Below are 12,220 nucleotides of genomic sequence, written 5' to 3'. Positions count from 1 at the left end.
GTTCCTTAAGATCCTTTCAGGGCACCCACAAGGTCAAAGTATATGCAGGATAACAGGAAGACCTTATTTGCCATTGTAACTCTTATTTATTCGTTGAATGTACAGTGGTGTTTTCCAGAGGTATGGGAATCTAGCTGTCTTCTATGAAGCCAAATATTACAAAAAAAATTTGCAAACTTGCAAATTTGCAAAAATATAAAACAATGCTACTCTTCTCATATTTTTGGATAATATAATTATTTTTTAAAATGTTATGTACGCTGACATACAATGAGCTTATTACTTTTTAATGAGTCAGTAAATGAATTTTTAAATGTGTCATTAAATATCAATAGATATAACCCATATAAACAAAAGCTCTTTCAGCTGCTCAATACTCATTATTGTTTTTAAGAGTATAAAGGGGTCCTGACATCAAAGGTTTGATAACTACAGCTTTAAATGATCTAGAGCTCCTCTGTATTAGGCTCTGTGCCAAATACTAGAGACATGGAAGACTATAGGAGTTTTCCTCACGTTGAAGAAAGTAATGGAGACATTGGAACATATGGTGGACATAAACTAAGGTGGCCCCCAGTGAGTCATATTCTTATATAATCCTTTCTCCTTAGAAGTGGGCATAACCTGTGACTTGCTTCTAGCCAACAGAATATGGCAAAGGTGATGGGATGTAAAGGTGATGGTATATCATTCCCATGATTATGTGGTTATGTAAGACTTGTTTTAGTTGATGGGAGCTAGACTCTCTTGCTTGCCTTAAAGAAGCCAGCTGGTATGATATGGCCTTGAGGGACAGCAGCTTCAATCATATAAATGCAAGGAAAGGGAATTTACCAACAACCTAATGAGCTTGGAAGCAGATCTTTCCCTAGTAAAACTTCTGATAAGGCCTTTGCTCCAGAAAGGGTCTGGATTGCAGCCTGGCGTGACTATAAGCAGAAAACCTGGAGAAGCCATGCTTGGAGTTCTGATCTATAGAAACAGGTAGATTATAAATGTCTGTTGTTTTAAGCTGCTGAATTGGTGGTAATTTGTTATGTGGAACAATAGAGAACTAATACAGGTTGTGGAATCAAGGGTGGTGCTACTCTAACAAATAGCAGAGGCTAAGACCAGCAAAATTCTGTTAGGAAGCAGGCTGATTACTCACTTGCAAATATATGCTACCTTTTTCATGAAAAGGCAAGGATAGAAGTTTTGAACTGGAATATCTCTGTTTTCCTGTGCCTGCCTGGCCCAGCATTTTGTGATGGGAGTGTTGGGGACAGACACCTGGTCTCTTTAGTTTCCCAGGTCTGCCAAGAGGAATTGTGCTTTGATGAACTGTACTTAATGGATTATACACAGGAGCATCATTTGCATCACATATAGATGATTTAGATGATGAGATCATGGGTTTTAACGTTTTTTTATTTATTTTTGGGACAGAGAGAGACAGAGCATGAACGGGGGAGGGGCAGAGAGAGAGGGAGACACAGAATCGGAAACAGGCTCCAGGCTCCGAGCCATCAGCCCAGAGCCTGACGCGGGGCTCGAACTCCCGGACCGCGAGATCGTGACCTGGCTGAAGTCGGACGCTTAACCGACTGCGCCACCCAGCATGGGTTTTAAGCTGAGGGTGTAATAGTCTGAGAAGGGAACCTTGGGAGGGAGCACTTTTTTTTTTTTTCCTTTGGGAGGAGCATGAATTGTTGAGTGCCAGAGGGCAGACTGTAAGCAGAATTCTAAATGGCCCCTAAGATACCTGTCCTCCTTCTATGCATACCTTATTGAATCCCTTTCCCTTGAGCATGGAAGAATCTATGAATATGATAGGATATCAGCCCTGTGATGAAATTACGTTATATGGCAAAGATGAGATTTTTGCAGATATTTAATGTCCCTTGAATTAATCAAAAATGGAGACTCTCCGTGGTGGGCCTGACCTTATCAGATGAGCCCTTAAATGAGATATTCTTTTCTGCTGGTTTTGATTAAATGGTAGCCAAGTTTGTGAGAAAACCACACAGCTAGGAGCTGAGGGCAGCCTCTAGGAGATGAGAGCCAGCGAGAAAACAAATTCCAGCCATCGAACCACGAAGAACTGAATTCTGCCAACAGCCTGAATGAGCCTGGAAGAGAACCCCAAGCCTCAGATGGGATCTTAGTGAGATGATACAGTCATCTCACTGACACCTCGATTTTAGGTGACACCCTAAGCAATGAAGTCAGCCCAGACTCCTGACTCACGGAAACTGTGAGACAAATAAATTTGTATTGTTTTAAATTTCTAAGATTGTGTAAAGCACAATCTAAGAATTATTGTAAAGCAATAAAATCTAAGATTATTGTAAAGCAATATTAAATTAATACACTGACATCACAATAGGACTTTCATAATGAAGACTGAAATGAAGACCTACTTTTCAATGTAAAATCTAAGATTATTGTAAAGCAATATTAAATTAATACACTGATATCACAATAGGACTTTCATAATGAAGACTGAAATGAAGACCTACTTTTCAATGTGCTTATACCTGGAGATTCATATTCTTTGTTTCCCAGACTTTCTTTTCCTCCTGTCTTTGTAAGGAAAGTTTTTTATGTGTATATATTTTTACTTTTTAAATAAATTGTACCAAAGTATAATTTACATTAAAAATGCATCTATTTTATTTAGGTGTGCTCTTTGATGAATTTTGACAAGTATATGCATCGATGTAATCACTCCCATAATGAAGCTATAGAACATTTCTGTCACCCCCAAAAGTTTCCTTGTGCCCTTTTGCAGTCAACTCCAGGTCCTAGGACATCACTTGTTTGCTTTCTTTTACTGTAGATTGTTTTCTTTTTCATTATTTTACTGTGGTAAAGTAATTATAAAATTTTCCATACTGTATACTAATTTTGAATGGTCTAGAATTTTATATAAATGGCATAATAAATTATATGTACTATATAAGAGTACTATATATACTTTTCCTGTATCTGGTTTCATTTATTTGGCATAATGTTTTTTTTTTCTTTTTCAAGTTTTTATTTAAATTCCAGTTTGTTAACATACAGTGTAATATTAGTTTCAGGTGTAGAGTTTAGTGGTTCATCATATGCAACACCCAGTATTTGGCATAATGTTTTGAAGTTCATCCATATTGTTACATGTATCAATAGTCTGTTCCTTTCTAGTGCTGTCTAATATTACATTTTTTATTTATTTAAATTTTTTTAATGTTTTATTTATTTTTAAGACAGAGAGAGACAGAGCATGAGTGGGGATGGGATAGAGAGAGAGGGAGACACAGAATCTGAAGCAGGCTCCAGGCTCTGAGCTGTCAGCACAGAGCCCAATGTGGGGCTCGAACTCATGAACTGTGAGATCATGACCTGAGCTGAAGTCGGACACAACCAATTGAGCCACCCAGGTGCCCCTAATATCACATTTTTTAGATATGTTGCACTTTGTTTTGCCTTTGGACATGTGGGTCCTTTTCAGTCTCATTAACAAAATTGCCAAGAACATTCATGCACAAGCCTTTTTGTGGATGTAAGTTTTCATTTCTTTTGGGTAAATATACCTAGGAGTGGATTTTCTGGGCTATATGATAGTTGTATGTTTAACTTTTTAAAAAACTGCTGTTTTCCAGAACAGTTATGTCACTTTACATTGCCACTAACAATGTATCTCTGTTACTTGTCAATCTTTAACTTTAGCCATTCTAGTGGGTATATAGCATCTCATTGTGGTTTTAACTTGTATTTCTGTAATGACTAATAGTATTGAGCATCTTTTTATGTGCTTACCAGCCACTTGTAAATATTTCTTGTAAACTGTTTGTCATTTCACAGTTTTTAATGTGGTTGTTTGTTTTCTTATAACTGAATTTTGTAAGAGTGAAGTCCTTTGTTACGTAAGTATGTTGTGAATATTTTCTCTCAGTCTCTGGCTTGCCTTTTCATTTCTTAATGTTACCTTTCAAAGAACAGAAGTTTTTAGTTTTTAATGTTAATGAGATTTAATTGATGACTTTTTTCTTTTCTATTTTGTGGTTTTTTTGTGTCCTGTCTGAGAAATCTTTCCTAGCCCAAGATCACAAAGATTTTTTTCTGTTTTCTTCTAGAAGTCTTATAGTTTTGGATTTTCATTTAAGTTTATGGTCTGGTTTAGGTTAATTTTTATATCTAGTGTGAGGAAAAGTTCCCCAGGAGGTTCCTTTATTTTGTATTTTGGATATTCAGTTGTTCTAGCACCATTTGTTGAACTACTCTTGCCTGCTCATGTCTTTCAAGAACACCTGTTTTAATATAAAGTTGCACGTCAGTTATACTTCTTTAAAAAAAAAAGCGTACCTGTTGAAATTTATATCTAAAAGCAAAGTTAAGGGCTTGAGGGGGGAAATGGCTGATGACCTTAGAGCCTAGTGCAAGCCAATGCATAGCTTGGGTAGCAAAGAAGCAGAGTAAAGTCAAAACTAAAAATTAGTCATTACCTTTATGTCATTGAGTCATTGCTTCTTCTCTCTACTCCACTCATCTCCTTTTTAAAATGATCACTTTTATTAATGTTCAGAGTTCATGGATAATGATAATCTTTCCTTCAAGGTGTCAGCTTCTACTTTTTATATGTGTTCATAATATGTTGGATACCCCAGTGCTTGGTATTTTTCCTGCTAAGAAGATACATCTTACTAGGAAGACATTCAGTAAGCCAAAGTATATTTTATAATCTTAATATTTATTTATTAAAAAAAATTTTTTTAAGTTTAGTTTCAGAGAGAATGAGCATGAGTAGGCTAGGGGCAGAGAGGGAGAGAGTGAGGGAGAGAGAGAGGGAGAGACTCCACACTGTCAGCACAGAGCCTGATGTGACACTCAAACTCACTAACTGTAAGATCAGGACCTGAGCCGAGATCAAGAGTCAGATGTTTAACCAACTGAGCCACCCAGGCTCATAACCTTAATATTTAAAAAATCTAAGATCTAGAATTTATATAACATAAAATATGCATTAGTGCAAATATTTTACTCTGTTCAATTAGATGTCAATCAATATTGATTGAAATATATTTCTATCTTAAACTTATTGCACTTAGAAACAACTTTTCAAGTCCAACTACTAGAGAATGGCTACTAAACAAAAAGACTTCAGAGAAAGAAGTAATTATATTTGTGCTTTTCCAAGTGTTTGATCCATTTCTTAACTCTGAAATATGCCTTAGCTTCTATGTGAAGACAGTCATTAAATACATGTCACAAGTTCCTGAGTAGCATTTATTACAGGCTGTTTTTTTAACATTAATTAATGAGCTAATTAATATTTGAGAGAGAGGGAGAGCATGTGCGAGCAAGGGAGGGGCAGAGAGAGAGAGAGAAAGAGACAGAGAAAGAGAATCCCAAGCAGACTCTATGCTGTCAGTGTGGAGCCTGACGTGGGGCTCAATCCCACAACTGTGAGATCATGACCTAAGCTGGAATCAAGAGTCAGACGCATAATTGACTGAGCCACCCAGGCACCCCTACAAGCTGTTTTAAAATGTAAAAGAGCTACTAGATGGTTTTAACGTTACTATAAAAATTTTTATTTTGAATTAATCTGTACACTGAAAGGTTAAATTTATGTAATCCTTTGTTCTTTTGCTGAACAAAGATTTTCTTACTGTAAAGAAGTCGTGGGGGTGCCTGGGTGGCTCAGTCGGTTAAGCGGCCGACTTCAGCTCAGGTCATGATCTCGCGGTCCATGAGTTCGAGCCCCGCTTCAGGCTCTGTGCTGACAGCTCGGAGCCTGGAGCCTGTTTCCGATTCTGTGTCTCCCTCTCTCTGACCCTCCCCCGTTCATGCTCTGTCTCTCTCTGTCTCAAAAATAAATAAACGTTAAAAAAAAAGTTTTAATAAAACGTTAAAAGTTGTGGAATCCATTTAAGGATTTTAAGCTTATGCAAAATAAAATGAAACATTATGGTTTATTTTCAAAGTCTTCTATGAGATGTATTCCTGGACATCATAGAGGATGCATTAAGAAATGATGTTTTCTTATATTACTGAAAAGGAATGTACTGCTTAGCACCTGGGTGAAACACAAAAATTCTCTATTTGTGAATATTCATCAGCAATTAATATATGTTGTTAAGAACAGTGTGCTATGCTTAAAAACTTGTTCATTTTTTTTTTGATGTACCACATCCAAAGTAGATGTATTTCTTGATCAGGTAGATTGAGTTGAGTTTAGTGTAAAAGGCTGGCGGTAGATTATGCAGAGGAGGTGAATCTCGGCCTTAATGGGGACAGGAAAGGGTAGGGTAGGGAAGAGAGGAAAGCTATGGACTCCTCACCTCATGTCTTCTTATGTAGTTTTCTTGGTAATAGCCATAGCCCCTCTGTTTGGATGCTACTAGTAATAGGAAGTATCAGGCCCCTTCTCTTCCCAATGTTAACAGCCTCATTGACCTCCAGTCTGGTCAAACTGGAAACAAACCAATGACTCCGAAGTGAATCACCCTAGTTCCAGTCATCATACTTCAATGTGTTTTCCCTAAGCTGTAAAAGGATGCATTCTCTTTATCATTATCATTATCAAGCCAGATTACCCCAGAATTCTAGCATTACATCTCACTATTTACCAATGGCCAGGAATTCTGAACTATTGAACTGATTCCCACTGTGTACCTGTGCTTTTCTTTCTGCCATTCCCTGCCTGGGCACACCATCCTCCCCAATCTAAACCTATCATATATCAAGTTATACTCCAAAATTAATATTTATATTACCACAACCTCCACTAAATACTGGGCAAGCCACTATATATTGACCATTGTTGCCAAAATGATAGACGTTTCTGTGGCAGCCACCTTTCCAAAACTAAGTATAGTCATTTATATCCATACTGTCGTGCAAGTGTATTACACACATTGCAAGGCCTTGACCTAAGTTGATAAACATCATAACCCCTGTGTATCTTCTGTATAAAAAAGAACAAGGAAAATGTCTATAATTATTTATATTTCAATATTAATCATTTTTATAAAACATTTTACAAACATTTTTAACTCACACCTCCAAGTAGATTTACTGTGTTGCCCAAAGTTATTTTAATAGCATGCCATTAATAATACATAGTAACGCAGTTAGAAGGTTATTATTTTATTTTACAATATGATTTGTACACTCAAATTGAGCTTCAATGCTCAATGAGCTGATAAAATAGCAATTCCTCACAGCATTAAGCATAAACATTATGAATGGAATGGGTTTCATCGTTATTGTTCTTTCATGTAAATCCAAAACACAAAAACAATCTGATGACGTTGGAGCCATTTACAGTACATTAACCATCAGGTTAATTTTAAAGATTAAAGGGGTTACAGAAAGAAGAAAAATGTTATTGCCTATTTCTTAGAATTTCTGTTATTTGCTGATTGTAACATAACTAGTAAAGCTTATAAAATCCATTTTGTAAGCTATAATATTATCTGTATTAATAAAGTAAACAGTATAAAAAATGCTTTCCAGAAGACTGTCAGCTTACATAGCTTTAGGATACATTGTGAGGGGAGAGGGAGAATAGAGGGAGAGGAAAAGGGAGAAGCCTGGAGGGAGGCTGAAGTAGAAATTGCAATTTCAACATAATAGCAGAAAGTCATTTGAATGGCATGGATATTTAACCCTGGATTTTAAGTTATCTGTAGATGTAAACCCTATTCATCTCACAAAACTTTACAACACAAAGGCTTTGTGTGAGTATTTCTCCCTCGGTAGATATCAGAAAGTGATGCCAAATTCCATGGCTCAGAACAGGGCCAGGGGGTTTGTGAAGAAGGGGCCATCCATAATATTAACCAGTTAATTCAGAGGGAGTCAGAGGTTGGAGCTGTAGGTAACTATGAGAAGATAAGCCCTCTGAGATAACACAGACACCTTGGGGATATTACTGGATATTGTATAGAATGTGGAGTGGATGTTTCAGCCAACCTTATTATTATTATTTTTTAATGTTTATTTATTTTGAGAGAGAGAGAGAGAGAGGGAGAGAGAATCCCAAGCAGGCTCCGCACGGTCAATGCGGAGCCTGTCGCAGGGCTCAATCTCAAGAACCTGAGCCAAAATCTCATGACCTGAGTCAAAATCAAGAGTCACTTAACTGACTGAGCCACTCAGGCACAGATATACATATATACTCACACATACATATCCATAAACTGTGGTAAGTGTGTAAAGAAAAGGAATTTTTTACATATTTTTAAAATTAAATTTCTTTATATATATTATATAATTCTGTATGTAGGTATCAAATGATCAGGGGGTAGATAATATCAACATGACTTATTACTGATAATGCCAACCTTGATCACTTGATTAAAATGGTGTCTGTACTAGGTTTCTCTACAGGAAAGTTACTATTTTCTCTTTCCATGCTCTGTTGTTTGGAAATAAGCCACTGAGTCCTGCCCATATTTAGGGGAGGAGAATTAGGCTCCATATCCTAGAGGGGGAAATATCTACATTTATTATTTGGAATTCTGTAAGAAAGATGTTCCCGTTTCTTCCATGTTATTTATTTATTCAGTCATTTATTTATGTCAGTATGAACTCATAAGTATTTAACTTATTCTCTGGGTTATAATCCAATACTATAGTTATTTATTTTGTTGCTTAAATTAAAATGCTTTTTAACTCACTCACTCACTCACTCACTCTAAAGGCATATGTGAAAGAGGAGCAGACATAATAGGATTCTATTTATGTTTTTGGCTTCTTACTCATTCCTCTCTGAGTCACTGTTTTTTAATGTCAGCCTTCTGAAGAAATGAGAGTCAGGTGGATGATGAACAGTGTATGTGGCACAGTCGAAGCTCAGGGGAGGTGGCATTGGGTAAGTGCCTGGAGCTCTATATGCACCTCACCAGCCCACACCAGACACCTATGACAGACAATACCAGTGACTTTTTGACTCTTCAATATTGTCCATTCCTAATCGAGAGTCCCAGAAACAACGTAACCACATTCCCAGAATAAACTGGGACTAGTTTATAAAAGTTTCCTCTCTCAAGGACTGGACCCAAGTAACCAACCAGTGAGCTATCTGATTTTAGCAGTTTGGATGAAAGTGAAAAAATAAACTGAATTGACTAAAAAAGGATCTGCAAGTTTTGTCAAAAAATACCACGTTTCTTTAATTAGATTAATTATAATCTCTATTATAAAGAATTTTTAAAAAGAAACAAATTTTATCATTTGATCACCTCAGGCCATGTTTAATTTTTAGATCGCCAAATGATTATATATATATTTTTTGAGCTGCAAATACAAGTTTTTCTTAGGTTAAAAAAAAAGTCCTTTCAGTATCTCATTTTTTCAAGTGCATTTTTTAAATTGTTTTTCAAAACTATATTTGTAACTGAATCCAGATATAAGAATGTATTTCAGACAGCAACTGAATTCACAATTAGGAGCTTTAAATATAGTGGCTATAGTAGTTATTTCATCATGCCATTGAGCAATGTTAATATTAAAATTAAAAATTAAATTAGAAATTTTATAAATTAAGTGGAATTTAAAAATCAAGTTTAGGGGCGCCTGGGTGGCGCAGTCGGTTAAGCGTCCGACTTCAGCCAGGTCACGATCTCGCAGTCCGTGAGTTCGAGCCCCGCGTCAGGCTCTGGGCTGATGGCTCAGAGCCTGGAGCCTGTTTCCGATTCTGTGTCTCCCTCTCTCTCTGCCCCTCCCCCGTTCATGCTCTGTCTCTCTCTGTCCCAAAAATAAATAAAAAACGTTGATAAAAATCAAGTTCAAAATGAGCTTCTACAAAAATGAATTGCTATAATTAAAAAAAATTAAAGTAATGGGTTTTAAATTATTGAGCATTGCTATATTTTATATATCCTTACTTATCATTTTAGGGTTGGAGGACAACCATAAAATTATCTTAGGGAAGATAGAAATGGAGCATAATAAAAAGGGGATAGGAAGGATGAAATATATAGGCAAAATTTAGAATTCCTAAATATTGCACCTAATTTTACCTACTCCACCAGAGGTAGCTTTACTGTGACTTTGGTCACTTTGAGTCTAATCCCCATCCCCCATCCCCCATATATATATATATACATATATATATACAATTGTTGCAGTATTTTTAAGTAAATAAATTTAAAAATTAAATGTAATAAGTGTATTTTAAATTAAAAGGTTAAAAAATGCTGCAGCAATTGTTCTAAAATTTCATCACACATTTATATGGCCTCTGTGTTCTATAAGAAGCTGGTCTTGAATTTTCCCACTTAGCTTTTAGGACCAGGTTTGATAATAAATAATGAGTGTCCAAAAATCAATATGTGCCAAATAGGCTATACAGTTTAGAATTTTTATTTAATGTTTATTTAATTTTGAGAGAGAGAGAGAGAGAGAAGGAGTGAGGAGGGGCAGAGGAGAGGGTGGTACAGAAACTAAAACAGGGTCCAGGCTCTGAGATGTCAGCACAGAGCGGATGTGGGACTTGAACCCACCAACAGAACCCACCAACTGTGAGATCACGACCTGAACCCAAGTCAGATGCTCAACTGAGGCATCCAGGCGTCCCAGGCATCTGACTCTTGATTTTCGGCCAGGTCATGATTTTACGGATTGTGGGTTCAAGCCCTGTGTTGGGCACTGCTGGCAGCGGGAGTCTGCTTGGGGTTCTCTCTCTCTCTCCCTCTCTCTCTGCCCTTCCCTCCTTAAAGTAAATGAATAAACTAAAAAAAAAAAAAAAAAAAGAACACCTATCTTAGATAAAAACAGTTCTCCTTGGGGTGACTGGGTGGCTGAGTTGGTTCAGTGTCTGAGTTTGGCTCAGGTCATGATCTCGCGGTTCATTAATTCGAGCCTCGCATCAGGCTTATTGCTGTCAATGCAGAGCCTGCTTCGGGTCCTCTGTTCCCCTCTCTCTCTGCCCCATCCTTGCTCGCACTCTCTCTCTCTCTCAAAAATATGTAAACATTAAAAAAAATGCAAATAAACCCCCCATGTTCTCTTCACGAGTTTTTATGGACTCTGATGAAGTTGTTTTGCTCAGGGAATGATAAGGAATAATTTGAACCTATTAAACAAGCTGCTCTATTTACATAACCATAGATTCTAGGAAATGTGACCAGAAGCTTCACTGTGATAAGGAGCTGAAAATCACAGGATTCCTTCTATCACTGTTTCCTACTTTCCCTCTGGTAAAGTCACAGTCATTCTTAGAGTAATGCAAAAGTGGCAGTAATAATGCTGAGGTTTTGACCCATGGGCCAATTTCACATTTGGCTCAGAACCGAGGAGGAAGCTGGAATATGATTTTTTATTATTTATTTATTTTTAAATGTTTTATTTATTGTTGAGAGAGTGCAAGCAGGGGAGTGGCAGAGAGAGGGGACAGAGGATCTGAAGTGGGCTTGTGCTGGGGTGCCTGGGTGGCTCAGTTGGTTAAGTGTACACTCTTGATTTCAGCTTAGGTCATGATCTCACAGTCTGTGAGTTCAGGCCCTGCGTTGGGCTCTGTGCTGACAGCATGGAGCCTCCTAGGGATTCTCTCTCACTCTCTCTCTGTCTCTCTGCCCCTACCTCACTCATGCTCTCTTTCTCTCTCTCTCTCTCTCAGAATAAATAAACATAAAAAACATAAATAAAATGAAGTGGGCCCGTGCTGACAGCAGCAAGTCAGATGCGGGGCTCAAATTTGCCGAAGTCAGAGACTCAACTGACTGAGCCACCTAGGTCCCCCTGGACTATGACTTAAAAATTTTTTGTTTAATTTCTTTATTTTATTTGAGAGAGAGGGAGAGAGAGAGAGAGAAAGAGAGAGAGAGAGAGAGAGTGTGTGTGTGCAAGTGGGTGAGAGTGGCAGAGAAAAAGAGAGAGAGAAAATGTTAAGCACGGGGCTTAATCCCACGACTCTGCGATCATGACCTGAGCCGGAGAGTCGGATGCTCAACTGAGTCACCCAGGTGCCCTAAGGAAGCTGGAATATGATTAAGTGAGGCCTTAGCCACTATCTTTTATTATTTATTTATTTATTTATTTATTTATTTATTTATTTATTTGGATTGCTCATATCTTAAAAATTTAGCTAAATCATCACCTCCACCTGAAGGCTTCCCAACCCCCACCTCTGTTCCCCTCTTTGAATTCAAGGCTCCTTCTCTGTTCTTCCTTTCCAGGTGAGCACTAATCATAATATATTGAAATTATGTGTTTCCACACTAGATGGTTAGCCTCACAAGGATCA

This window comes from Herpailurus yagouaroundi, unplaced genomic scaffold (genome assembly GCF_014898765.1).
Source record: "Herpailurus yagouaroundi ecotype Mexico unplaced genomic scaffold, PumYag 140, whole genome shotgun sequence".
NCBI lineage: Eukaryota > Metazoa > Chordata > Mammalia > Carnivora > Felidae > Herpailurus > Herpailurus yagouaroundi.
This window is presented reverse-complemented; position numbering follows the sequence as displayed.